Raw genomic sequence first — 26,675 nt, 5'->3', positions numbered from 1 at the left:
TCCCCCGCCTCGCACACAAACACACCTCCTTTGCTTTAGGAATGCGTGCGTAGCTCTGCGGGTGGATATAAAAACCCTTGAATCGGCCAATTATTTTACTATTTGTTTTTCTCGGGCTTTATTAAATTCTGTTCGGAGGATCCCGTTCTTTTCTCCCTAAACCCCATGTTTAATTTTCTCTTCCTAACCTGATCATTCCGTACGAAATGTAAGACGAACAACTTCTCAGTTTAAGACAAGATCTGCTGTATTTCTAACTTCTATGGGAGTTGGTTCCCCTCAGGCGCTTAAAGTCGGTGTCCCACAGGATGGTGTTTTTCCCACAACATTATACGGCCTATTTATGAACGATCTTCCAACATGTCAAGCAGTGGAGGTCCAGCAGTAGTGGTGGTGGTGGTTATTTTTGTTTTAAGAGGAAGTACAACTAAGCAACCATCCTCTATGTAACACTAATCACAGAGAAAAATGGAAGAGACCTGACACTTCGAAAAATGAAGATATCGACTAAAGAAATACAAGGATCACGAAGGGCGTGACAAGAAGAGACCCTAGTGCCCGAATGCTCTAATACTGTCGGGTTAGGAAAATAACAAGTGTTGACCAAGAGAGTTCGGATTGGTTGGATGAAATTGAGGAACCTGGCACAAGTAAGTAAAAGCAATGCCAGGACTTAGCTAAGGGACCCGTGGTTGCCAACCAACGCTCCCAAGTTTCCGGGGCCCCTTTAATCGCCTCTTACGACAGGCAGAGTATACAGTGGGTCATATTCTGCCGCCCCCACCCACGGGGGGGGGGTGTTGTCCAGCAGTATGCAGATGACTTTCCCATTTACACCTCCAAGAGGGGAAATGGGGATGCTGTCCCCGCGCTCCAACAATGGATTAAGCCATTCTGCGAGTGGTGCGTCCTAAAAAGGTGAAAATAAATGGAGCTAAAACTCAGCGAATTTTCGCCGAACATCGGCATAAATTTGGTCATTTTACTACCGACAATGTCCCACTGTCCTGGACTGACATAATTAATTATCTTGCCCTAATAATGGACAGAAGTTAGTCCTGTAGACATAATATAAAGCAAGTGTATCTGGTCGAGTGGCTGCGCTGAAACCTCTGCTGGAAAATAAATGCATCTCGTCTAACATTAAGAGAAATATTTACTTGGCATGTAAGAACACCATCCCGCTGTATGGTTGCGAGGCCTAGTGCTATATTTCTAAAACTCCACTTTCTAAGTTACAAGTTTTCCAATACAAAACATTAAGAATGATGACCAGAGTCCCAGATTAACAAAACAGTATACATGACGAAATCTAGAATACTCCATAGCTACTCAACCGAAGCTAGCATCCTACTCTTAAAACGGGTCATAAGGAATTGGAAGCCGAATAGATGATGTAAACATCAAGGTCATTGGTTCACTTATGACTTGCTTCAAACAAGAAATAAGTTTATATATATCGGCATTTCCCAAGCTTCTAACATCTGTCACTAAATAACTAGACATTAGTTTGTTGCAAAGAAAGGTTCTCCCATGTAATCTTAAAATACTCCGACTTCCAAACATAAAAACAAATTTCAAGGATGAGGGGAATTCTCTTCTTACGGAAGGTCAAATACCACCTCTCAGCCAGATCATCTTTGGGACAATGACCTAGATGTTAGGCCCCTTTAACTATTCTGAGAATCGGATGAGTAAAAGGGCATAGTTTTTCGCCCTGGGACAATCGCTTACTGGGCCTCAACACACACAAAAATATTATCTGAGATTGAATTTCATGTCATAAACTAGGTGCACGGAATGCAACAATCATTAAAGGAGTTTATATAATAAAGACTATTCACGTTTTTTTCCTTTTTTACGTTCAACTGACCAAGCATATTTTCCTTCGTCTCAGTAACAATTTTTTCATGCAAAACTTCTAAGTAGTCAGTTTTAGATATTTCTGTTTTATTCACAACATGTTTGCTCCAGACTGAAAACTTAACCTTCCATACGAGCGCAACACTGCACTTCGTTTACTCGTCTGTGTATTTACCGTCTTGTTGCTACTGCTATTAATACCTTCCGGTTAATTCTTCTCAACACTCTCAATGTAGCTTTTAATGTTCGTGAAGTAGTATGTGTCACGCTATTTGGCCGTGATCTGTTCATGTCGCTAGTTGGTGAACCATTTACCCCATATGCAAAGAAGTTGAGGTAAAATCGTACCTTTCAACGCCATAGGAAAAAATAACTAATTGTTTTCCAGGGCGAAATACAAATACTATTTCATTAATTATCCAACAAGAAGAAAGAAATTGAAGGGGATGATGAGGAATTCGATTTATCTCACGAGGAAATTGAATTTGTAATTTAAGGAAATTTCTGCTTTCAAGATTAATCAAAGAATTTACCGTTTTTCTTCTATTTTGAGAAATACGGGGAAAAATTTGGAAAACCAATTGCAGCATACAGAGTGAAATTTTTCACATAATATACGATGCTCACTAACAATGATAATAATGAGGATGCTTGTTCTATAAAGGGGCCTAACATCTAGGTCATCGGCCCAAACACTAACAATGAACATCTACACTAAATTTCTATGAAATTCCTCAAATAGTTGAGAATACTTTATTAACAATATGCGTATACTAGGCAGTTTATGGAACTCTTTGACCTTGGAATCCACGCACTGAAAGCTTCAACAACACCACCACCAGTTTAGCTCCGTGCATTGCGGCATTTCCATTTATGGCTGCTATCTAGTAGGGGGACAGGTGGGTTCGATCGAATGCCCCCGTGTGCGAACCTTGAGATAGTATTGCGCGGCTTCCGATTTCGAGACAAGCAAGAGCCGTGTTTGTGCCTTTATCAACGATATGGCCACCTCCTTCCCGTTCCTAGCCCATACAATTCAGTCTAAACCCGCAGACAACATCTCCACGCACTGTTACATGTAGCTCAGAGATCCGGCGAGCCGAACATGTCTACGGATATTACAGCACTAAGAATGAGGGCTCTGGACTAAAAGAAAAAGGAAAAATCTCCATTCCATCAGCTGGAAATATGCCAACAGTCTAGCCGTCAGCAAGCGACGGTAGGTCCCTGGTATCTTCCGCATATTTGTTTGTTTGCTCTGTGCCATTCCTTTGGATCAATGACCTTGACAGTCCAAGTACCTTCAGTCTAATCAGTGGAGCCCGGATTTGTAGGCAGTAATCCATTAGAATGCAATCTTGTTTTTAAATGCTATTTGTTCGGGGCGTCGACCCATGTGGATTTTTGTCCCTACTGGCACCATATTGTATGAACCTGCGTGCAATTGGATTGACGGTAGTGTGGAATATTTTGTGTGAGGAAAAGAAGATTAAGGACGTCTAGCGGCGAGGATAGGAATTGTGCCGGCTGCCGAAGCTTGTCGCACTCCTTTACGGCAATAATTAATGACTGCCAGTTGAAATGGAATAATATTGGAGGGTTTTTCTGGAATGAAATATGACATTGAAAACCGGAGTACCCGGAGAAAAATCTTCCCGCTTCCGCTTTGTCCAGCACAAATCTAACGTGGAGTGACCGGGATTAGAACTACAGGATCCAGCGTTGAGAGACCAGATATAGGGGCTCCTTAAGGTGTCTTAAATGAAGTAATAATTTTCACCTCACACTGCAAGTTTATTTTCCTGCTGTTTTGTGGAAGGCGCCGCGGCGAGGTTTAACCAAGCAACAAGCACAGCACATCTGTCTAGCAGGTTAGTATAAGTTACCCCTGTATACTTCAAGCAAAGCAAGGCCCGCGAAAACATTAATAATTAAGAAATACGGCGTTTTTCTTGGTGGTGATGGTTGTTGTTTTTGTTACTGTTGCTGCTGCTGCTACTGCTACTGCTGCTTATTATAGGATCAAACATTTGGTTGGTTATTTTTCCGAGTGCTAACCGTTCTTGAATGTTAGATGTATCCCAATAGGGGAGAGAAAATCATGTTTCTGGTATTACGTCCCACTGTCTTCTGCTACGGTTTTCGGAGATACCGATGTGCCGTAAATTTGTCCCGAAATAATTCTTTAACTGGGAAGCCATTACCTATTGACACTAATCAGATGAAAAAGTAGGAATCTTCGAAGAATGAGGATGTTGGAGAAAGAAACTGTCCGTGAAGGGTTTGAAAGCCGGGCTGAGTGGCTCAGACGGTTAAGGCGCTGGCCTTCTAACCCCAACTTGGCAGGTTCGATTCTGGCTCAGTCCGGTGGTATTTGAAGGTGCTCAAATACGACAGCCCCGTGTCGGTAGATTTACTGGCACGTAAAAGAACTCCTGCGGGACTAAATTCCGGCACATCGGCGTCTCCGAAGACCTTGAAAAGTAGTTAGTGGGACGTAAAGCAAATAACATTATTATTTATTAAGGGTTTGAAAACGGAATTCACTTTTGGCTTGGGGTCGGAGGATAACAAAAGTTCACCATTCATGCAACTCAGAATCTGGGGAACGACATTAGGGGTGGACAAAATAATTTAATCATGCACATGCTAAGTAATTGTCCCATCAACGACAGGTCCTTGTATTCGGGAGATAGTGGGTTCGAACCCCACTGTCGGCAGCCCTGAAGATGGTTCCTGTGGTTTCCCATTTTCACACCATGACAATTCTGGGGCTGTACCTTAATTAAGGCCACGGCCATCTATCTGTGTCGGTGCGACGTAAAGCAACTTGTAAAAAAAACAGGTACCGGTATTTGAACTAATAAAGACTAAATGCAAACTCGACGTATGGTATCAAATCTATCACTAACAGATAACTTCCAACAGCGGTTCCTGGGTAAATGCAAGAATATAAATCAGAATAAATCATTCATATTTCCATTCTTCGTTTTCTTCCAGTGCATACATTCGTTGCACTTCGAAATACCGCTATGTGACAACGTTGAGGGTAGAAATACTTACGTCGTATTGTGTCCAGTCACGGAATAGCAATGAAAGGGGAATTATCGCGTATAACGGAACAGCCGCTTAACCTAGTGGGTTTTCCTCGGGAAGGGGAACAACTTCCGCTGGAGCTCGGCCTGCACGAGTCATTTAATTTACAGTTGATATAGTTCAGGTAGTACTGAACTTCAGATGAAAGAACCTTTCTGGTCAGAGTTCTAAACTGAAATAGTATAACGTAGCTGTTTTCTAGGTGCAGAACAAACAACCACTCGGTTCGTTTCTGTAGGCCTATGCATCAGGCTTCTCATGGTGTATAGGCCGGTCAGTTCTCTAATATCCGGTAGCCATGAAATTCTCCTTTACCTTTTTTTTCCTCATTTTAGTGAATGTTCAACATTTTCATTATGTAAGGACATTTACACAAATTCGCTTCATCATATTTTAATTCGTATTATGTCCAGTCACGGAATAGCAATGAAAGGGGAATTATTGCGTATAACGGAACAGCCGCTTAACCTAGTAGGTTTTTCTCGTGAAGTGGAATAACTTCCACTGGAGCTCGATCTGCACGAGTCATTTAGTTTACAGTTAGAGGACTGTGAGGACGTGTTAATCAATGAATACAAAACATCATGGAAAAAGTTTATTTTGCAATTTGTTTTCCCCTCCAGAAAATTAGTTTGTTTTCGAAACCCAATGAGAATTTTTGGTCACCAAATATTCCTGCATCCTTGAGGGGTATAGTCTACGCTTCCAATATGTGAACATGCAGCTGGATAGGCGTCAAGTGTCTGAGATGTAAAAGAACCTTGACTGAAGGAAGAGGGACTGTGTTGGGTATGAAGTGATGTGAATCTTCGTGGGGATCTTTTACGACCGGATGGCCTACCTGATGTCAACCGCCATCAGATGACTTGATGACATGAAATGAATGACGTGGTCTGTGATAGTAGAAAGGGGCAGGCACGTAGCCTAGCATTAACAGGTCTGCTCAAGGATTAACGTCCCCATCCGACGGACGAATCACCATCAACAGCGGTATATGTCTTCACTCCTGATGAACACTTCCGTGAGGTTCTGAATTGATTCCAGGCTTTTGGAACGCAAATAAGTTATTGGAAATTGTATACCACAACCTCTCCTACAGTGCCTGGCAAAGTGCCTCGTGCCAGACGCGATCGTACCACATTCACCGATGCAACTAGCTACTACATAATCAGTAACCGTACCGGATTCGACTAACAAACCGTATACAAACCTTTAGCGAATGCCGTGTAAATAGGATAGCTATATTAATCTTTGTTGATAAAGCTATTTTGATGAAAATTTTTTAAAATGTGGCTAGTTATTGTAAATCATTTTGACGAAGCCGTTTTGCTGATTTTTTCAAAACAAAATGCAGAAAAGAGAAGAAACAAAGGCTATTAAAAGCCCAACCTCAACCCCCTCCCCCTCTCCACGAGGAGGCAGCTGAGAAATTATATCTCAGCCAATGTGTGGCTCTGGCAGATCACGTCTAGTTACGCTATAAGGTATAAACTCCTTTAACCAAACAACTAGTTGCATGTGGCATGATCTTCAATCCACTCCGTCGTTAGCGGCACGATTTTGGCGTGGTCACAACCGGCATGGTCGTTTCTGGCAAGTAACCACCGGCTAACAATCTGAATAAAACAAACCACTCAATCTTTAAACATGATGTAGGCTTTTTGGGCTTATACCGTGTCCAGAAAATAAGGTGAAATTCTTTACGTTTCACTGAGAAATCTGCTCGGCATCTTCAGAAGAAAATCTCGACTGTTCACGAGGAAGACTTCAAGTCCAGAAGGCCTATATCATGTCTATAATTCGGGCCGTGAAGACATCAATGGTAATCACTCAATCTATTTATCAATCCCTGATGTTGGAACATAGGCTCTCCTGGAACATACAAAGTTAAGCAACATCGTTTGTGGTCAATAATTGGGTTAATAGGCGTGTGCTGTTAACCCAGAAATGAACTGGTCTCCATATATAACGTAAACCGGTTCAGGTTGACGGATAGAGTATATAATATCTAGACAGTATAAGACACCGATTTTGGTGTCATCAACAAACTTGAAACTGCTAATGACTGGAAGACACTAAGCTCGACGTGTCAACAGTCCGGTACTTATGCGATAAAACGTTCCCCTCCACTGACTCCCACACGGTAAAATCAACCTGCGGCCGACAGATCCATAACACAAGGTAGTTCGCCCTCGTCCTCAACCCTCTCTATGGCATGTAATGACAAATTTCTAAGCGTCGAGTTGTGTGAAATAATTCCTCGATAATTAACATTCCGATCGCTCGGAAGTTATGTCTCTCTTGGATCCAATTGCAGCCGTCTCCCCACACCCTGCCATGCCTGTGTTATTGAAAGACGCTGGCACAGAATAGGGTAGGCAAATCGCATTAAAGCTGTCACCGACAGTGCAGCATGAGGCCTGTCAACGGCGCGAGAGTGGTTCCATACTTTATACTCAGTGCTTTAAAATATCTTAAGAAAAAAAAAGAGAATGGCAATCATTTTGTGTTTAACTACTTATCATTCCCTTTCTATCACTAAAATCAACATCGATAAGGAGGGAAATATTTTAATCACTAACATCCGGATTTTTATGTGTTATCAAGGTGGGAAATAGGTATATAAACATTTAGTAAACATCAGAGAAATATATAATTAAATATGTAATATTCATGAAATACGTAATGAAATATTTAATATTTCATTATGTAATTTTAGATGCTGCATCTTAGTAATATTTTACTATTAAAATAATTAAACTAACTTGCCTTACAAAGGAAACTCTAGATGAACAGTCTTAATTGTGTTTTGGTTGCACCTCTTTTTTGCACCTTTTCTCAATGCCACCAACTTTTTTGGACCTTAACTCAATGTCAGCATGGTTTGGCACTCTTTCCCAACTGATGGTTTCACTTCTTTGACGCGTTTTATTCCCATAAAGTCCAACAAAGAAACCAAACATACAGGGCGATTTGGCCGTGCGGTTAGAGGCGCGCGGCTATGAGGTTGCATCCGGGAGATCGTGGGTTCGAATCCCACTGTCGGCAGACCTGAAGATGATTTTCCGTGGTTTCCCATTTTCACACCAGGCAAATGCTGGGGCTGTATCTTAATTAAGGCCACGGCCGCTTGCTTGCTACTCCTAGGCCTTTCCTATCCCATCGTCGGCATAAGACCTATCTGTGTCGGTGCGACGTAAAGCCGTTAGCAAAAAAAAAAAAAAAAAAAAAAAAAAAAGAAACCAAACGTCTGTGGCTTAATCTACTTTTCTCCCCTTCACTATTTTATAAATGGACATCTGCTAGTTTCTGCACGCTCTTGTTAAAATCTAAAGTTTTCTGGATGGTATCACATTAGTTTTGCTTCAGCGTAGGCATGTTAGGCGAAAACTTTCAGATAAGTTTCAGATTAAAAAGTCCACAAATCAGTTTGCATTTTATCGTACTGCAGTTAGGCGGAAACTTTCAGAACAAAAAGAAAATGGAGAAGGTAAAGTCAAATTGAACAATTAGAAATCCCACCAATTAGTATCACTGATTGTTGCAGTGGGGAACTGGTTTAAACTGTTGTAATATTTGAGTCCTATCTGTGTCAGTGCGACGTAAATCAAATTGTAAAAATATATATAAATAAAAAATAACTACTTGTGGACTACTTTTATCGGCCCTTTTAGTTCATGTGGGAATTTGTGTCCTAATTGGTTTTGGTACCGTTTGCAATGCATGTTTACATTTTAAATTTGGACCATTTTCTCAGCTTTTCAAACTAAATTATTGCACTATTTGCACCATTTTCATACAAATATCCATAAAATATTTAATAGTATTATTATACTAAATTTACAAAAATATTCGTGTCGATGGCCCAATTAGAAAACTTCGTATCTTCCAGAGCTCTGCCTATCCATTATTTCCCTTATGACTTGTCCCGCTTCCCCAGCCATATATGGATATGTCGATCATTAGAAAAATTTTCCTTGTGTTCATTTTCCTATGCTAATGTGTGAAAGAAAATGAAACTTAAATACATAATACTATAGGAGTGCGTAAATACGTCATGCAAACATACATTCCTACAGTAAACTGACTATCGATTTCTCCCTTGAAGCACACAGGTTATTTACAAGCTTCATCTGCACCGATATTGTTGGATCACCTAAGTCATTATATTGACTAGATTTGGAGAGCAGTCTAGCTCAGTGGTGTTCTTACTCATGCATGGCTGGATAAATCCGGTGGTACGAGATGGTGTTTAAATATATCAGCATCTTGTCAATAGATATATCGGCACCTAAAACAATTCCGACTGGACGAAGTCCCGACAACTCCAAGGACCGCAGAAGTGAGATGTAACCCCAATAACATTGTTGCTTACTTTTATTTGGAAAATAAGCGTTTGTGGCTTCACCATTCTCACATTCATCCAGAGTTAGAGATGGAATGTATGAAGAATTAGTTGCGGCTTGTGAGTGCACCAGGGAAATTATATACCATTCTTCGCATATTTGCCACTCTGTCTTCAGAATAGAGTACCTCGGCGAAGAAACCGATAAAAAAATAAAAATAGAAATTGATGTTAATGAACCAAGTACTGTTAAAACTGTATATATATATATGTGTGTGTGTGTGTGTGCGTGTGTGTGTGTGCGTGTGTGTGTATGTGCACCTGAAGAAAAAAGACCTTCATAAATAATACTGAAAACAAAGCTGCACACCCCTTAGCTAAGAGAGAAAACTCCCTCCCATCTCCTCCTCCTTCACATCTCCCCAACCCGCCCGCATCTCTTGGCCAGAGAGAGTGTAACCCTCTAGGTGACCCGCTCCACCCCTATAGGATGGGGAATGAAAACAGTGATAGAGAGATTGATAGATAGATAGATAGATTATAAATAGTTAGAAATTAACCAAGTTTCTTTCTCATTTTCCTTCCTCCACAGTTAGTCTAAGTAGGTAGACAGGTTTCTGTATGCCTTAGTATTCCAGGGAACCTCACTGTTCGATTAGGTTTAACCTAAAATCGAAATTATGCGGTTAAAGGAAGGGCTCTAAATGAACTTTGATAAGCGATTGAGACGACCTGGTGTAAAAGATAAGACAAGGATTATTGTCAGTATTCGCGACAGAAACTCCGATATGCTACTAAGATTTTGATCCTTTAAAAATTCAAAAAGAATTGTGTTATTTACTATCATTATTCTTCATGGAGACCATGCCAAGTCCTCTAGTCGTTGATGATCACATTCATAAAGTACCCCTTTCTTCGGTTGATCTAAGAAGTGGCTTCATGGCAAAAATACCGTCGAGTCTTTGATGGTTTGGAACAACGACGTCTATGATTTGCGAACTCCTTGCCTGTCTCTTACTTTACCCTCTATTATCATCCGTAATAGTCTGTACTTCCCACTTCTCAGTATACGACCTAGATAAACTGTATTTCTCGCTTTGATGATGCCAGCTCCCATAATGTTCCAACAGTACTTAGCAGTTATACTTTTAGCTACTAGGTTTGTCCTGGGTATTTTGAGCATTCTCCTATCCAACCACATTAATACCATACCTCTTGTCTGAGCCCGGAAGGAGATTTCAGTGTCCAGGTATCTACTCCCTAAAAAAATTATGAGATTCATACTATTATCGCAAGAAAATATCTCATTTTCTGGAATTACGTTCAATCAAACTCATTTTGACGTCCGATATCGTTATCGGGTCCAGGATCCCCGTCATATGAATCCCAAGGTAAGTGAACTTACAATTGCTGAATTCTTCCCATTAGTTTTATTAATATTATTATTATTAGTAGTAGTAGTAGTAGTAGTCAGTGATTTATTTGGAACAAAATATTTACAGGAACTCACCTTATTAATTCAGCAATTTCCAAATGGACTCGTGTTGGGTGTCAAAATCATCGGTCTCATGTTTCCGACAAGTTGTTTCATCAGCCGAACGTCTCCCCTTTCGTAGCCATGAATTGACATGTGGTTGTGGGTTAAATATATGCACAGGAGGTCCAACGCTGCGTATGAAAAAATTTCCGCTTGATCTTGCAACCAGCAGCCTATTTGTGGATCTCATTCATGGTACTGAAAGCTCTTTCAGCTTCTGCTGAAGAGATGGAAATGGTCTGTACAGTCTTGGTTAAAGGCATCATCTCCACTGGAATTTCCTTGGTCTCGACATACTTTCTAAAAGCATTAATGTACCTCCTCTTGTCTGACATGTGGAAAAAGTCACAAAGGTTGCCAACACTCTCATCACCATAGCAGATATCCAAAGAAGAAGTGGAGGGCCAATTATTTTCGTATAGTACCTTTGAATCACTGGTAACTTTTGTCATTCTCTCATGTCTCTGCTGGCTAGAGCTGGAACCAAGATGAGATGATGTGGACACATTTTCTATAAGCCTGTTATTAAAATTGTTCACAAGACTTCTGAAAAATTGCTTTCTGTCAATTCTTACAACTTTTTTAGAATCAACTTTCTGTTTTCTGCTGATTTAAGAACTGTTCTCCAGAAGCTTTCATAGATTCAAACACTTTTATAGTGCGCTTGATTGCATTTTGAGCCTCTGTCAGGCTAGTTTCTCTTTTCTGCAACTCTAATGACAAATCAGCTAACTCAACAAGAGCATCATACATAATTGCAATATTTTCTAGAAATTCTACACATGTTAACATATTTTCTAGACATTGGAATTTTGCCCTTTCTTTTGAGTCTCTCTGGTGGTCATATTTTGGCCTCACTAAAATGTTTTACTAGTGCACTATAGTTTTCCCAGACAGCTTTTACAGTTCTCTGGCTTGATGCTACCCATCTTATTGTAAATATTTTCCTAATCTTCTTAACTCTTTCTTCCAGTGAAGCAGCACAAATGCTGTTCCCCTTGATTTTTTGGAGACATGCTGTATAAAGAATACAATTTGTCAAAGAACGAATGGAAATGGGTAACACCTGTAACTTCATTTCTTGTATCAGAAACGGCCAATTCCAAGCGATGGTTTAAACAGTGCCAGATTACTGTATCTGGAAATAACTTTAAAAACCTGTGCTCCAACTCCATTTTTTCTACCTAACATTACAGAGGCCCCATCACATGCTAGACCAACTAAATGTTCTGCCAGAAAGTTTTCATTCATCCCAAATGAAGAAAGATTCTTCAATATCTCTCGAGTAATAACATCTGCTGTAGTTGATTCAAGTTCTATCAAGTCTGAGAAAAACGAAACAACTTCAGAATTATCTTAAAGAGCACATCTCAAACATAATACTAAAACAGATTTTACACTAACTGTTGTTGTTTCGTCAATCATAATACTGATTCTCTTCTGATTTTCTGTTACAGATGTTGGTATTTTATTTCTCGTTTCCTGTGAAATGTGTTCAATAATATTAGCACAACTAAAATTTGCATGAAGAACTCGTCCCATATCTAAACCATTTAATTGAAGTTCAACATAAGCCTGTAGGTCTACGAAGGGTCTATTTCTTTTCGCAATTGAGTATGCTGTTCGAAATACTCGAACGGTGGTTTCTAGGTGTTTGACATTCATAGAGTCAAGGCTACTTTCAAATATCTTTTTTTAAATTAGATTCTGATTTGTGTAACATAACTTGTTTGTGAGATTCTGAATTGTTTGTGCTCAAATGTTTTTTTTTCCGAAGGCTTGTTTGTTGTTGATTAATATTACTTCCGTTGGGATGAAACTTGCATTCTACCCATATTTGCATTAGCTTAAGGAAGTCCTGCCCCTTTAGAAACTCCTAATCGTAATTTACTTTCCTTTTTACATATAGGCCCATTGCATCCTAAATTTTTATTTTCAGCAAATAACCACTTGTCCTCTGACAAAAAATAACGGTACTGAGACTCGTTCCAACAGTCTGGAAAATCTTGTTTTCGGTAGCTGAATCCTTGAATTTTACAGTCGATGGTAGAAAGTGTAGAACCATAACCTAGATTCTATCTGCATCACACGTCTCAGCAACATTTAAACCAGGCTCTGTCTTTATACTCACGTCTTTAATTAAACTAAGGTTCTCGGAACTCCATTCAGTTTCGCTTTTACTCGAGCCATCACACAACTTTTTAGTATTCTTTGATTCTTCATCTTCATCCCAGCACGTTTTCTTTGAAACTAGGCACTTCATTAAACTCATAGTCACACTCATAAATCACTTTCAGAACCACTGGAAAACTAGGAAGGTACTACAGGGTTCTGATGTTCATTAACTGCAGAGAGATTCCATAATATCTGCTTCACAGCAATACATTGAGCAAAACATAAAATAAAACTCGGATTCACACAAACATAACGAGTGGAAAAAAGTTGTTGTGCTCACTTCCCGCTCTCCGAATCCAACCTTAGAAATAAGAAAACCGCCCAGGAGTGTAAAAGTGACTGTATCTTATGAACATAAAACCGTAAGGTTCGATATTAGTCCGCTAGAATACACCCATGACGTTTCAGCGCTATGTATAGATTATAAGATTGTCTTACTGAATGTAAAAATGTTACGTCATTCTAAAGAGGGAAAATATTTTCCGGAACGGCGTTCCGGCCCGTTCCGGTCCAACTAAACCACTGGTAGTAGTAGTTAAGTACTATTATTCTACTGACTTCGGTGGGTCAGCCTGTAATGTCTTCCTTGCTTCTACCATCACTGGTTCCTTTGACTTGGTCTACCAGGAGACCCAAGAAACACGATTACTGATGATGTCTGCCGAATTTGTGGGCGAAACATCCGAAATAAATAGCCTATAGTTTAATTGTATTGTCACCAGCCTTAAGAACTAATGCTCTTTCGTAAAACATTCGTTTTGTCACTCTTTTAGTAACAGTCTACTTACGAGTATAAGTTCAGAATGATATTTAACCAGCGTACTCGGCAGCTATCTTGCGGATCAAACAGTAGATCTCGAAGTCCAAATGTAAACTTTGAAGCTGGGTTAAAAACTGGATGAAGTGATTGTATACCGAGGTCAGCACTTGCATTGACCTGGTTGTGCAAGTTGGGCTATAAAGTTGAAGCACGAACTTCTAGTGACCTACTTAGACGGAGCTGCGGTGGGTTCGTGGGGAAGGCATATTCTCTCCAAGTGGAAGATTTTTTTATTTAAGAATTATCTGCAATTACACCGAGTAATGTAGCAACTCTCTACACGTGTTTTGCAGGGATTCCCTCACTGAGTGGATTTTTGCTTAGGGCAATTTATTGATGAGCAAATTGACGTACAGACCACATTATTATTATTAGTAGTTGTTGTGCGAAGCGACGTGTGATACCTGAATGTAATCGACTTTAGTTAACAAAAGCACACGTCTTCGTGATCAAAATTTTGGGCTACTGCGAAATACCGAAGCCATGATCTTGATATCAAGAGTCATGTAAAACATCTGCCTACATTACTTTTCATTTCTTGTGCCGAAAATCGTAGTGTATATGGAGTCTCATTCCCTACCTGAATGGCACATACAGCGAATTAGCCTGCCCAGACGACAGCTCCTGATTTTGGAACGTCACATGTTCTGTGTGGTGATTTCCTCAGCCACATTGCAGAACCGTTCTTGACGGGATTCACTGTCTCTCATCTCAGCTCAGTTCCTCAGTCAAACTCATACGTCGGAGTGATCCCCATTCCAGACCTCAGTCATGGGTTAAGGGCTATGGACTAGGCGAAAATAGAACATGGGGTAAGCACGTTATCCATATACTACGTAGATTTTGGAATAACTCTACCTTCTTGAAATAGACTTCGAAAAGAAATTAAGATGTCAGCAAATACACTATGTAGACATGAGTAATAATAATAATAATAATAATAATAATAATAATAATAATAATAATAAAGAGATAAAGACTGGGATCAGACAAGGGAATGGAGTTTCTCCACTTGGTTTCCATTGTAGCTTGGAATGGAGAAACTCGCTGAACAAAGAAGAAGGAGACGATCGGTTTCGATTAGGTCCCAAACACAAAGGTGTGTGTGTGTTAGCTATCTGGCTTTCGCGGACGACTCAGCCATATTTGCCAAGAACATCAGATCAACATTCAGCAAAATATGGTAAACCTTCTTAAAGAAACAGCAGAGAAAGTAGGACTACAAATCTCCTTTGAGAAGACGAAATACATGACGACCATCAGTGATGGCCCAGAATGGATGTTAACAGACTATGAAAAGATTAGAAGAGTCAAGAATTTAAAGTACCTTGGTGGAGTAACCCAAGAGAATGGACTAGAAGAAGAATCGACCAATATCCGCATCCGAAAATTAGAGCGAGTGTTCCAGTTGACTAAAAACATCTATACATATAAAGTAGCTTGTCCTGACTGACTGACTGACTGACTGACTGATTCATCATCGCCGAGCCAAAACTACTGGACATAAAGAAATGAAATTTTGGGAATATATTCATATTAAGATGTAGGTGCTCGCTAAGAGAGGGTTTTTGGATATTCCGTCGCTAAGGGGGTGAAAAGGGGGGTGAAATTTTAAAATGAGTGTGTCTATATCTCAAAACTTTAAAAGTTTACAGATGTGAAAATTGGTATTTAGAATCTTCTTTAAAAATAAGGAAACACGTATTTTTTTGTTTTCAGAAAATCCCATTAGGAGGGGTGAATAAGAGAAAAAGGGGTTGAATGCCTTTAAACAGGATACCGGTACCTATATCTCAGAAACTGAAGATATTGCAGACCTCAAAATTGGTACTTTTGATCTCTTTCAAAAATAAAGAAACACATATTTTTTTGTTTTTGGAAAATCCAATTAATGCGAGGGTGAAAAGGGGGGTGAATTTTTAAATTGAGTGCATCTATATTTCAAAAGTTTTAAAGTTTAGAGATGTAAAAATTGGTATTTAGAATCTTCATTAATAATAAAGGAACACGTATTTTTTTGTTTTCGGAAAATCCCAATAAGAGGGGAGAAAAGGGGTGAAAAAGGGGTAGAATGCCTTTAAAGAGAATACTTATATCTTAGAAACTGAAGATATTACAGACCTGAAAATTGGTATTTGGGATCTCCTTTGAAAATAAAGAAACGCGTACTTTTTGTTTTTAGAAAATCCAATTAATGGTGGGGGGTAAAAGGGGGATGATTTTTTAATATGAATGTATCTATACCTCAAAACTTTTAAAGTTTATGGATGTAAACATTGGTATTTAGAATGTCCTTTAAAAATAAAGAAACACGTGTTTTTTGTTTTTGGATAATCGAATTAATCGGAGGGTGAAAAGGGGGTGAATTTTTAAAATGAGTGAATCTATATCTCCAAACTTTTAAAGTTTGCAGATGTAAAAATTGGTATTTAGAATCTTAATTAAAAATAAAGAAATACGTATTTTTTTGTTTTCGGAAAATCGCAATAGGAGGAGTGAAAAGGGGTGAAAAAGCGGTTGAATCCTTTAATGAGGCTACTTATATCTCAGAAACTGAAGATATTACAGATCTGAAAATTTGTGTTTGGGATCTCTTTTAAAAATAAAGAAACACGTATTTGTTTTTGGAAAATCCAATTAATGGGGGGTGAAAAGGGGGTGAGTTTTTAAAATGAGTGTATCTATATCTCAAAACTTTATAGTTTATAGACGTAAAAATTGGTATTTAGAATCTCCTTTAAAAATAAAGAAACACGTATTCTTTTGTTTTCGGAAAATCCCAATAGGAAGGGTGTAAAAGGGTGAGTAATGGGTTGAATGCCTTTAATGAGGCTACTTATATTTCAGAACCTGAAGATATTACAGACCTGAAAATTTGTATTTGGGATCTACTTTAAAAGTAAAGAAACACGTATTTTTTCGTTTTTGGAATATCCAGATATTGGGGGGGGTGTGAAAAGGATGGGGGTGAATTTCTAAAATAAGTGTGTCTACATCTTAAAACTTTAAAATTTACAGATGTAAAATTGGTACTTAGATTCTCCTCTAAAAATAAAGGAACACGTCTTTTTTTGTTTCCTTAAATCCCAATAGGAGGGGTTTAAAAGGGTGAAAAATGGGTTGAATGCCTTTAATAAGGATACATATATCTCAGAAACGAAAGATATTACAGAACTGAAAATTTGTATATGGGATCTTCTTTAAAAATAAAGAAACACGTATTTTTAAGTTTTTGGAAAATCCAATTAATGGCGGTTAAACAGGAGTGACAAAATGGGGTGAATTTTTTGAAAGACTATTTCTACAGAATATCTTGGAAACGTAAAATGTTACAGACGTAAAATGTGGGTGTTTGGAATCTCCTGTAAATGTAAAGAAACATAGGTGATTTGTTTTGGGAAACTCCACTTAAGGGGAACTCAAAAGGGGTGAAATTTTAAAATGAGAATTTTTACAGTATATCTCAAAAAACTTAATATGTTACAGAAGTGAAAAATGGTATTTTTTATCTCTATTAATCATAAAGAAACGTGTATTTTTAGTTTTCGGAAATACCACTTGGGTGGAGCGGGGGGGGGGGGGGTAAAAGTGACTGAAAATGGTGTTGAATTCTTTTAATTAGGCTACTGATATCTCAAATATGAAGATGTTACAGACGTGAAATTTGATATTTGGAATCTGCTTTAAAAGTAAAGAAACACGTATTGTCGGAAAATCCAATGAAGGGGGGGGGGTGAAAGAATTGAAAAATTAATTGTCTTAATTGTATGAGAATACATACATCTAATAAAAACTAAAGTTGTTACAGACGTGATAATTCGTATTTAGATCTCCTTAAAAAACAAAGAAAAACGCGTTTGGGGGGGGGGACCATCTTGGAGGGCGGGAGTGTAAAGGAGTTGAATTCCTTTAATGAGGACACATAAATCAAAAACTGAAGAATTTTGAGTCGTGATAATTGGTATTTAGAAGATCCTTTACTATTAAAGAAACAAGTATTTTTTGCGGAAAAATTCACTTGGGGAGGGGGGGAGTAGTGTGATATGAAGTGCAAAAAGTAAATTATTTTTATGGGGATACTTATATCTCAAAGCTGAAGGTAATAGACGTGAACAATGGTGTTTGGAATCTCCCTTAAACATAAAGAAACAAGCCTTCTTTTAATTTTTCGTGGGAGGGGGGAGGTGGCGGTAAATAAACTTAACGGCGGTGGGGTGTAGAAGGAGGTGAGACCAATTTATTTTACTGTTATTAATGTACTTATAAGGATCCTCCGTTGCTCAGACGCAAGCGTGCCGGCCTCTCACAGCTGGGTTCCGTGGTTCAAATCCCGTTCGCTCCATGTGTCATTCGTGCTGGACAAAACGGAGGCGGGACAGGTTTTTCTCCGGATACTCCGGTTTTCCCTATCATCAGCCATTCCAGCAACACATAATAATAATAATAATAATAATAATAATAATAATAATAATAATAATAATAATAATAATAATAATAATAATAATGTTCCGGACCGTCGTCAAATGTGCGGACCGCGCTGGAAACGGCTCCTGGACGGGTAATGACTAAGAATGCAGCCTGGCCGCGGGTTCAGTGCCGCCAAGGCACCCAATATGACACCACGCTGGATCTCCTGAAGGATTTTATCCATATTAAAAATGATTATAGGATAAGATGGCACAGATTTACGGACCCAACTGACCGGGAGGAATACCTGAGCCTAACCCGGGAAGTACGAAATCGATTGCTGAAAAGGAAGATTGAAAAATGGGAGGAAACGTGCCGTAAAATAATAGAAAACGAGTCAGATCGGGAATTTTGGTGGATTCTCGCAGAAAACGAGTCAGATCGCGAATTTCGGAGGATTATATATCTAAAACAATAAGCATTCAATTATAAATTTCAGTATAATACCGTAGCGAAGCACGGGTATCTTGCTAGTCTTTAATAAGAAGATGCTAAGTTTCGGAGTCAAATTAAGACATTACAGCACTGGTATTAGACCAGAAGGTTTATTTGCTTCGGGGACCCTGTGCATGAATCGAAAAGGACTAGTCAATCAACTACTTAAAAGAGAACCCAGGCCACTACGAAAGATCTTAGGCAACAGATGGGTTGACGGGCAGGTTCGAATGAAATCCAAGAAAGAATTATACAGCAATATGGAACCGATAACGAGATCAATTAGATAGAAAAGATTTCGCTTTTATGGGCACAACTTCGTTATGAATAATGACCCAAAGGAAATATGGAATTTTCTAAAACAAAAGGCATCTAAGTTGAGATGGTTCCAAGAGTGTGAGAAAGGTCTGAGAGAGGTGGACATTACGAGAAATATTCCAATGGCAGGGTTAATTTCAGAATGATGGTGAAAAGTCATCAGGGTTTTATGGTGGAGACAGAACCCAGAAGATGGAGCGGCCCTTTAACAGAGGAGCGGAAGAAAGGGCTGATCGACGGGCTCAAGAGACACTGGCAGGACGTCAAAGCAAGCAGACGAAGAAGACAGAGACACTGAAAATGAGATTGGCTTTTAACACACAGTCCATAGAAGCTCAATTCGAAAAGAAACGTCTTCCCCTTCTCCTCCTTCTAGCCATCTACCACACCCTGGTAGGATCGTGCGTGCGATATACAGTAGGCCGAATGTGTCCATGTTTTAAGACCAGATGCCCCTTCTGACGCTAGCCCTATATGGAGGTGGTGATGCTGGTGATGGTAATTATTGTTTTAAGAGGAAGTACAACTAGACAACCATTCTCTATTAACACTCATCAGAGGGAAAACTAAGGGAAGGAGACCGACACTTCGAAAAACAAAGGTATCTGCCAAAGAAAGTCAAGGGCCACGACGGGCGTGAAAATGAAAGACTTCCTACGTCTCCACATATAACACCGCCGCAGTCGGAAAAGAACAAGAGTTGACCAAGGGAGATCGGATAGGATGGATGAAAGTGAGGAGCCTGGCACAAATAAGTGGAAGCACTGCCAAGAATGAGTTACGATTTCCGTGGATTGCAACTCACGGTCCCAAGTTAAGAGTCCCCGGGGCCCATTTTAGTCTCCAATTACCACAGTATGGGACACCATAGTTGTTATTCTACCCCCCACCTATAGGCTGACCATGTGTGCAGAGATATATTCATTATTACGTGTTTCTGTGGTGGTTGCTACTGTGATAAGATGAGAGTGCTGGTACAAACTCAAGCAACCAGTGCTCGAAGCAGAGGAATTAACCAGATTAACCAGGAATCAAACCCTCTGAACCGAAGATCGCGATACTGACCATTCAGTCATGGAGACGGACTATAATAATATTAATAATCGTCACCATCTGCTCTCTTTAAGATTTCTCTTGCTAATCCGATTATTACCTGACCACTTGATCATTAACCAGGAGATCTGTCCTTACTTCTGCCATCGCATCAGCACTCCTTGTAGCAATGATCGTTAAGGCGTCAACCTGGCATCATGGTTAGCCGGTTCGAGCCTCGATGAGGGGAAAATCACCAATTGAATGCTGGCCTGCAGGCCAGGACAGGCCGTGGTATACAATTTCTTATCACTAGATTAAATGCAAAAATTTTGGTCTTACAAAGACAACTCTAGATGAACAGTCTTAACTGTGTTTTGATTGCACCTCTTTTTGCACCTTTTCTCAATGCCACCAACTGTTTTGGACCTTAACTCAATGTCAGCATGGTTTAGCACTCTTTCCCAACTAATGGTTTCGCTTCTTTGAAGCGTTTTATTCCCATAAAAGTCCAACAAAGAAACCAAACGTACCGGGCGAGTTTGCCCTGCGGTTAGAGGCGCCCGGCTGTGAGCTTGCATCCGGGAGATAGTGGGTTCGAATCCACTGTCGACAGTCCTGAAGATGGGTTTCCGTGGTTTCCCATTTTCACACCAGGCAAATGCTGGTGTTTTACCTTAATTAAGGCCACGGTCGCTTCCTTCCAACTCCTACGTCTCTTTCCTATCCCATCGTCGCCATAAGACCTACCTGCGTCGGTGCGACGTAAAGCCACAAGCAAAACAAATTCTGGGTTCAATTCCGAAGATCTCCTCAGTGCTCATACGGAGTAAACTGAAATGAAATGGCGTAGTGCCGGTAGTGTCCGAGGGCATGTTCGGCTGACCAGGAGCAGGTCGTGTCGTGATAAGGAGTCATACGGAGTGACGACATAAAACAATGTTAAAGATGATTCGTCCGCCGCATAGGGACCTTAAGACTTGAGCAGACCGCTTAGTGTTATTTGACACTAATAAGATGTACTCGGCCACAGTACGTGCTCGTGCAGTGATCTCCTACTTGCATAAAACACTCTCTCAATATTGATCCACTTTCTGTAAGATTTTTCTTCCTAATCCGATATCACCTGAGCACTAGACGGTAGGTCTGTCCTTACCTTTCCCATCACTGTCCATGGTTAGCATGCTTGTCTTTAGTCCATGGACTCCCGGGTTCGATTCCGAGTCGGATCGGGTATTTTCACCTTCTTCTGCCGTTACGATTTCTGTTGGATCACAAGCAGCTTTGCCATGGTTTGTGTTTTCTTCTTCTCCTCCCAGAACATCTTTATCCTCTCTCGCCCGTTCTTCAGCTGATATTTTCAGTATCCTCTTTTCTTGTGTTCCCCACTGGTACTTCTCTATCCTATTCCTCTACCTCTCTCTGTCATTGAGCTCTGGCATATTGGTTGGTGTAAATTTATTTCTCCAGTTCCCTGTCCCTTCCACCTTGATCACCATCTCGGTCCAGTCCTTCCGGAGTTCGACAACCCTCTTAGTTCCCGTGTATCCTCTCGTCCTACCCGTTGTCTCCCACACTCTTCTAGTCATTCTCTCCGTGTCCATCCTCATCACATGTCCAGTATTATTTCTTCGGTACAGTATGTCCCTTGATCTTCTTTCCCATCTTTCACCTCCTCTTTTTGGTCCCAGTATCATTCTCAGAATTTTTCTTTCTTCTTTCTCCAATTGCTCTGTCCCACGCCTTCCTAATGCCATCGTCTCAGCCGCGTACAGTACTACGTTCTTCACTGTTTTCATTTTCATTAGTTAATTCCTTCGGCTCGGGGACTGGGTGCTTGTGACGTATTCAGTTTTAAATTTCATCTTAGGTAGGACCCAATCTTCACTGACGCGCAGGTCGCCTCTGTGGCGTCAACTCGAAAGACCTGCACCATTATTGTTATCACTAGCCATGTGTTTCAACACTGATCTAGTTTCTTTAAGATTTCTCTAGCTATATGTACGGATCAATAAAGGATCCACCCCACGGAGCACTCTTGGACTTAGTGTGTGCGTGTTTAATCAGGAGACTTGCTCCTTACTCCAGCCCGCCTGCAATTATTAATTAACGCTCTCGAGCTCGGGAGTGAAGGTATTAACAAGGCTTAGTAAAAGAGCAAGCAAACTCGGTAAAGCCGTGGAGGAGGAGGTGAGCGAGTGGATGGGTGGGTATCATGTTGACGAAACAGGAAGTCAGAGAAGACTAAATTAAAGGGCACATCGCAAACCAATTGGCTCCATGTATACAGGCCGTTAAGTCTACACGGCCGTGACTTTATGTGGAAGGAAGATGCTGGATATTCTAGACCGCTCCCTTGCCGTATTCACACATTAAAATCTCGCTCATTTCCACACTGTTAGTTCTGCGCCAGTTTCGTTTACTTGCTGAATTCTTAACTTTTCATCTTTATTTGATTCTTAACCCTCTCCAGCTATCGTTACTTACGGTTCACACAAATGTTAACGAGGTTCTGAAAAGATAATGTATAAATATTTCATAAAATGTTTCTACTTGTTATATAAGACCAAGGAACAAACAGGTAAGAGGGGCACAAGCGCTATCTTTACGGCTTTAGAATACAGGGTGTCGATGTGCTGAGTAATATATCGATCTATTAAGAACTATGCCTCACTTGTGGATTCTAGGAGCTATTTGTGGTTTAATTATGTGTGCTAACCGTGTGTTGGTGTTATGACTACAATCTGTAATTAGCGATATGAGGGTCATATTTTGTGATTTCTTTTAGCCCGCCTGGTGGCCATGATCGTTAAGGCGTTGAAGTCTAAACGGTCTGACACCGTGGTTAGCCGGTCCGAGTCCAGTTGGTCGAAAAATATTTCACCATGAGAACGTTGGCCGGTAGGGTAGGAGAGGTGGTGGTATACAATTTCTAGTTATTAGATTGTACGCCAAAAGCCTGGATTAAATTACAAACCTCTCTGCAGTGCTCATATAGATTTAGGGGGTATGATGCTGTTGATGGTGATTCGTCCGTCGGATGGGGACATTAAGCCTCGAAGGGATCTCATATAGATTCAGTGTTCACAGCAATTACATTTGTTCTAAGATATTAAAATTAGCGTTTATACTTATATCATTTATACAAGTGATCGTGGACTTCTAATCTAATCTAAGTCTGCTAATGGAAGTACATTCATAACAGATGTTAGGACAAAGTAGTGTAAGTAGTAATTCATTGACTTCATCATCAGGTGAATTTGCTGCATTGTAGTTGGTTTCACTTAAAATCAGACATCTTTTTTCAATCAATCGACAGAAAACCAAAGTCATGATTGTTGATCGTAAGAACAACAACAGTCCACATATCAAACAGATTGGAAGGTGTGAAATTGTACATCAGTATGTATATCTAGGCTCCTTACTATACAGTTCTGGTGGTTCCAAAGATGAAATAAAGCGAAGAATTGAAATAGCAAAGGTAGCGATGATCCGTCTGCGGAAGATCTGGAAAGATAACAACATCACCATTAATACAAAAAAGAAGCTCGTTGAATCTCTAGTCTTCTCAGTCTTCTTGTATGGCGCAGAGACGTGGACCATCCTCAAACGTGATCGTGAACGGATAGAAAGCTTTGAAATGTGGTGCTGGAGGAAAATATTAAGGATTCCTTGGACAGCTCATCGCACGAACACATCAATCCTGAACCAACTTCAGATAAAAGTTCGTCTATCGTGTAAGGTCTCTCAAAGAATTGTACGCTACTTTGGACATATAATGCGCCGAGATGGTATTCTTCGAAAGCTGATTGTTGAGGGCAAAGTTCAGAGAACCAGACAACGAGGACGAGTACCAACGCGATGGATTGACATGGTGAACGGCCCCCTACAGTGTTCTCTCAGAGTAACCACATTGAAAGCTTTAGATAGAGAAGAATGGTGGAATATGGTTCATCGGCTAGTGGGCTGAATATTATGATAGTCATGACGCCTCAGTCATGAGGCAAAACGAAGAAGAAGAAGAACAACAAATATAGGACCCTGTGTTATTATGATGGATAATGCATCATATCACTGTAAGCTTGTGGGGCATCAACGAACAACGAGATGGAGGAAGTATCAATTAGTGGTAATTATACCAGATTGAAGATTTTATTTTACTGAATGATATTTAACGATGTTACAGAATTTTATTTCTAGTTTTCTTTAATTTATAGTCATGGTTGAGACAGAATGTGATGTCTCCACCAGAAAATGTTACAAAAGATGAGCTGCAAAGGTTGTGTCATATAAATCGAAGTCACTTAAAGAAGTACGGTAGCTTCTAAATATAAGTTTATGTAATGTTGTTTACTTTCATGTATGCATTGCAATATTTCTCTGTGTTTTCAAAACCAGGTACATTGTTTAAGAGATGCTGCGCAATGAAGGCCATACTGTCCTACGACTTCCTCCATATCACTCATTTTTTAATGCCATCGAATTAGTATTGTCTGTGGCGAAGCAGTATTATAACAAGACAGTGGCTTCAAGACCTGGCCATGGATTGTACTGAGCTAGAGCTGTGTGGAAAGAATCTCTTGAACAGGTAGGCCAAGTGGAAAAAATTATTATTATTATTATTATTATTATTATTATTATTATTATTATTATTATTATTATTATTGAATATCCCGTTACAAATCCTATTTTACAAGTAGTATAATGGGGCTATAGATAGTGGGACTAAGTTAATACATGACAATTGAATTTAAAATGGAGATGACCTACACAATGAGGTGGAGAATTTAAAAAAACACTTTATAACAGCATCTTCTCTGAAATACCATTGTGAGAGGTGCTTGGTATTCTATATTACACATGTTTAAATGCATTATAATTCATAACTACTCCTGTCATAAATTGGACAATCAAATAAAAGATGAGGAACAGTTTGTGGCATTTCACAGGTACAGCTGTAGGGCCTCTGAGTATTGATTCTAAACCTCTCGAAGTACGATCCAAATTTTCCATCTCCTGTCAGAAACTGAGTTATAATATGTTAATGGTGCAATAACCTACTTTGTAGTCTGTCTTGAATGTTTGGAAAGATCCCTTGGTAGCCAGTCGTTTGTGCTGGTGATCCATTTTGTTCAACATATCTTGTGTATCCTCTCTCAGTTCCTTTTTTCCATGAGACATAGGGCACTTTTCATATTTCAACAAAGCGTCAGAAGAAGTAGTAGCTGCTTTGGCAAGTTCATCAGCTCTCTCATTTCCTTCTACTCCGTCATGACGTCGGACCAATTTCATGCAGATATGTTTACTGTATCTAATATATGTGACCTTATATTAACAGCTACCGGCTGAAAGTTATACTTTTCTTGGATTGCCCTCAAAGCTGCCTGAGAATCACTCAATATTTGCGCAGCACAACTGTGTTTCTAATCCACATAACGTGGTTGTACAGCGCACAGTTCTGCTTGAAAGACTGAACATGAGGGAGATAATCTAAATTTTTCAGCATACACCTGACTGTTATTCTGTAGCACTACAAAAGCACATCCTACAAACCAACCATCTTTTTCTTTGTTAATCCGGGACCCATCCGTATATATATTGTAATGATGTTGTGTGTTGCACATTTCTTGCACAAGAGTATTGGCAAATTTACTTGGATATAGGCAAGTGGAGTTTATCATATACTTGGCAGGTTGTGATACTTCAATATATCCTACAGGTGACAGCAGAGATATGGAGAAATGAAGTGACACACACCAAGAAGAAGATAGTTGATTCTGCAATAATTAGGTGAGAGGTATTCCTGAAATGGAAGTACCAGTCATTTGTCATGGAAGCAATGAATCAGAGGAGGGTGGATTTCTATCCTCCTGGAATATTACACGTATTTCCCGTCATTCACAGATATATCCAATGTTCATTCCACAACTTTCAGTGGAACCCATCGTTGACAAGTTAAATTTCCAATAAATGCATCACTGATGCCATCTAGAGGAGATTATGACAGCAGGAGAGATACGGCACACCTCAGTGCAAGTATAATATTACTGCTCACTGGAAAGACCATGCATTATGAACACTTTTTAACCGAACTAATACGAAGAATGTAAGAATTATTGCTAATCTTTACTGACATCAAAGAGCTCAATTACGAATAGAGAACCAAACATCAGGAGAAATTCACGTATGTATGAGTATACTGTCTCCAATTTTGTTTAATACCTACTCTGAGGAGTTGTTCAGAGAGGCTGTGGCAGGTGTAGAAAATGGCATTCCCATAAATGGGGCAATTATTAACAACTTCAGATATACTGATGACACAGTACTACCAGCTGTTAGTGCAGAAGGACTGCAAAGAATAGTTAATTGGGTAGTAAGTGTCAGTGAAAGATATGGAATGCATCTTAACACACTGGAAACAAACATGCTAGTCATAAGTAAGAGCTGTGACAAATATAATCCGATCTATGTCCGTGGGAAATATCTACTATAAGTACAGTAAATAGGATAGATTATTTAGGCTGTTCACTAAATGAAAAATGGAACCAGTATCAAGAAATAATAATCCGAATTGGGAAAGCATGGGT

Source organism: Anabrus simplex, chromosome 1 (genome assembly GCF_040414725.1).
Source record: "Anabrus simplex isolate iqAnaSimp1 chromosome 1, ASM4041472v1, whole genome shotgun sequence".
In the NCBI taxonomy this organism is placed as follows: domain Eukaryota; kingdom Metazoa; phylum Arthropoda; class Insecta; order Orthoptera; family Tettigoniidae; genus Anabrus; species Anabrus simplex.
This window is presented reverse-complemented; position numbering follows the sequence as displayed.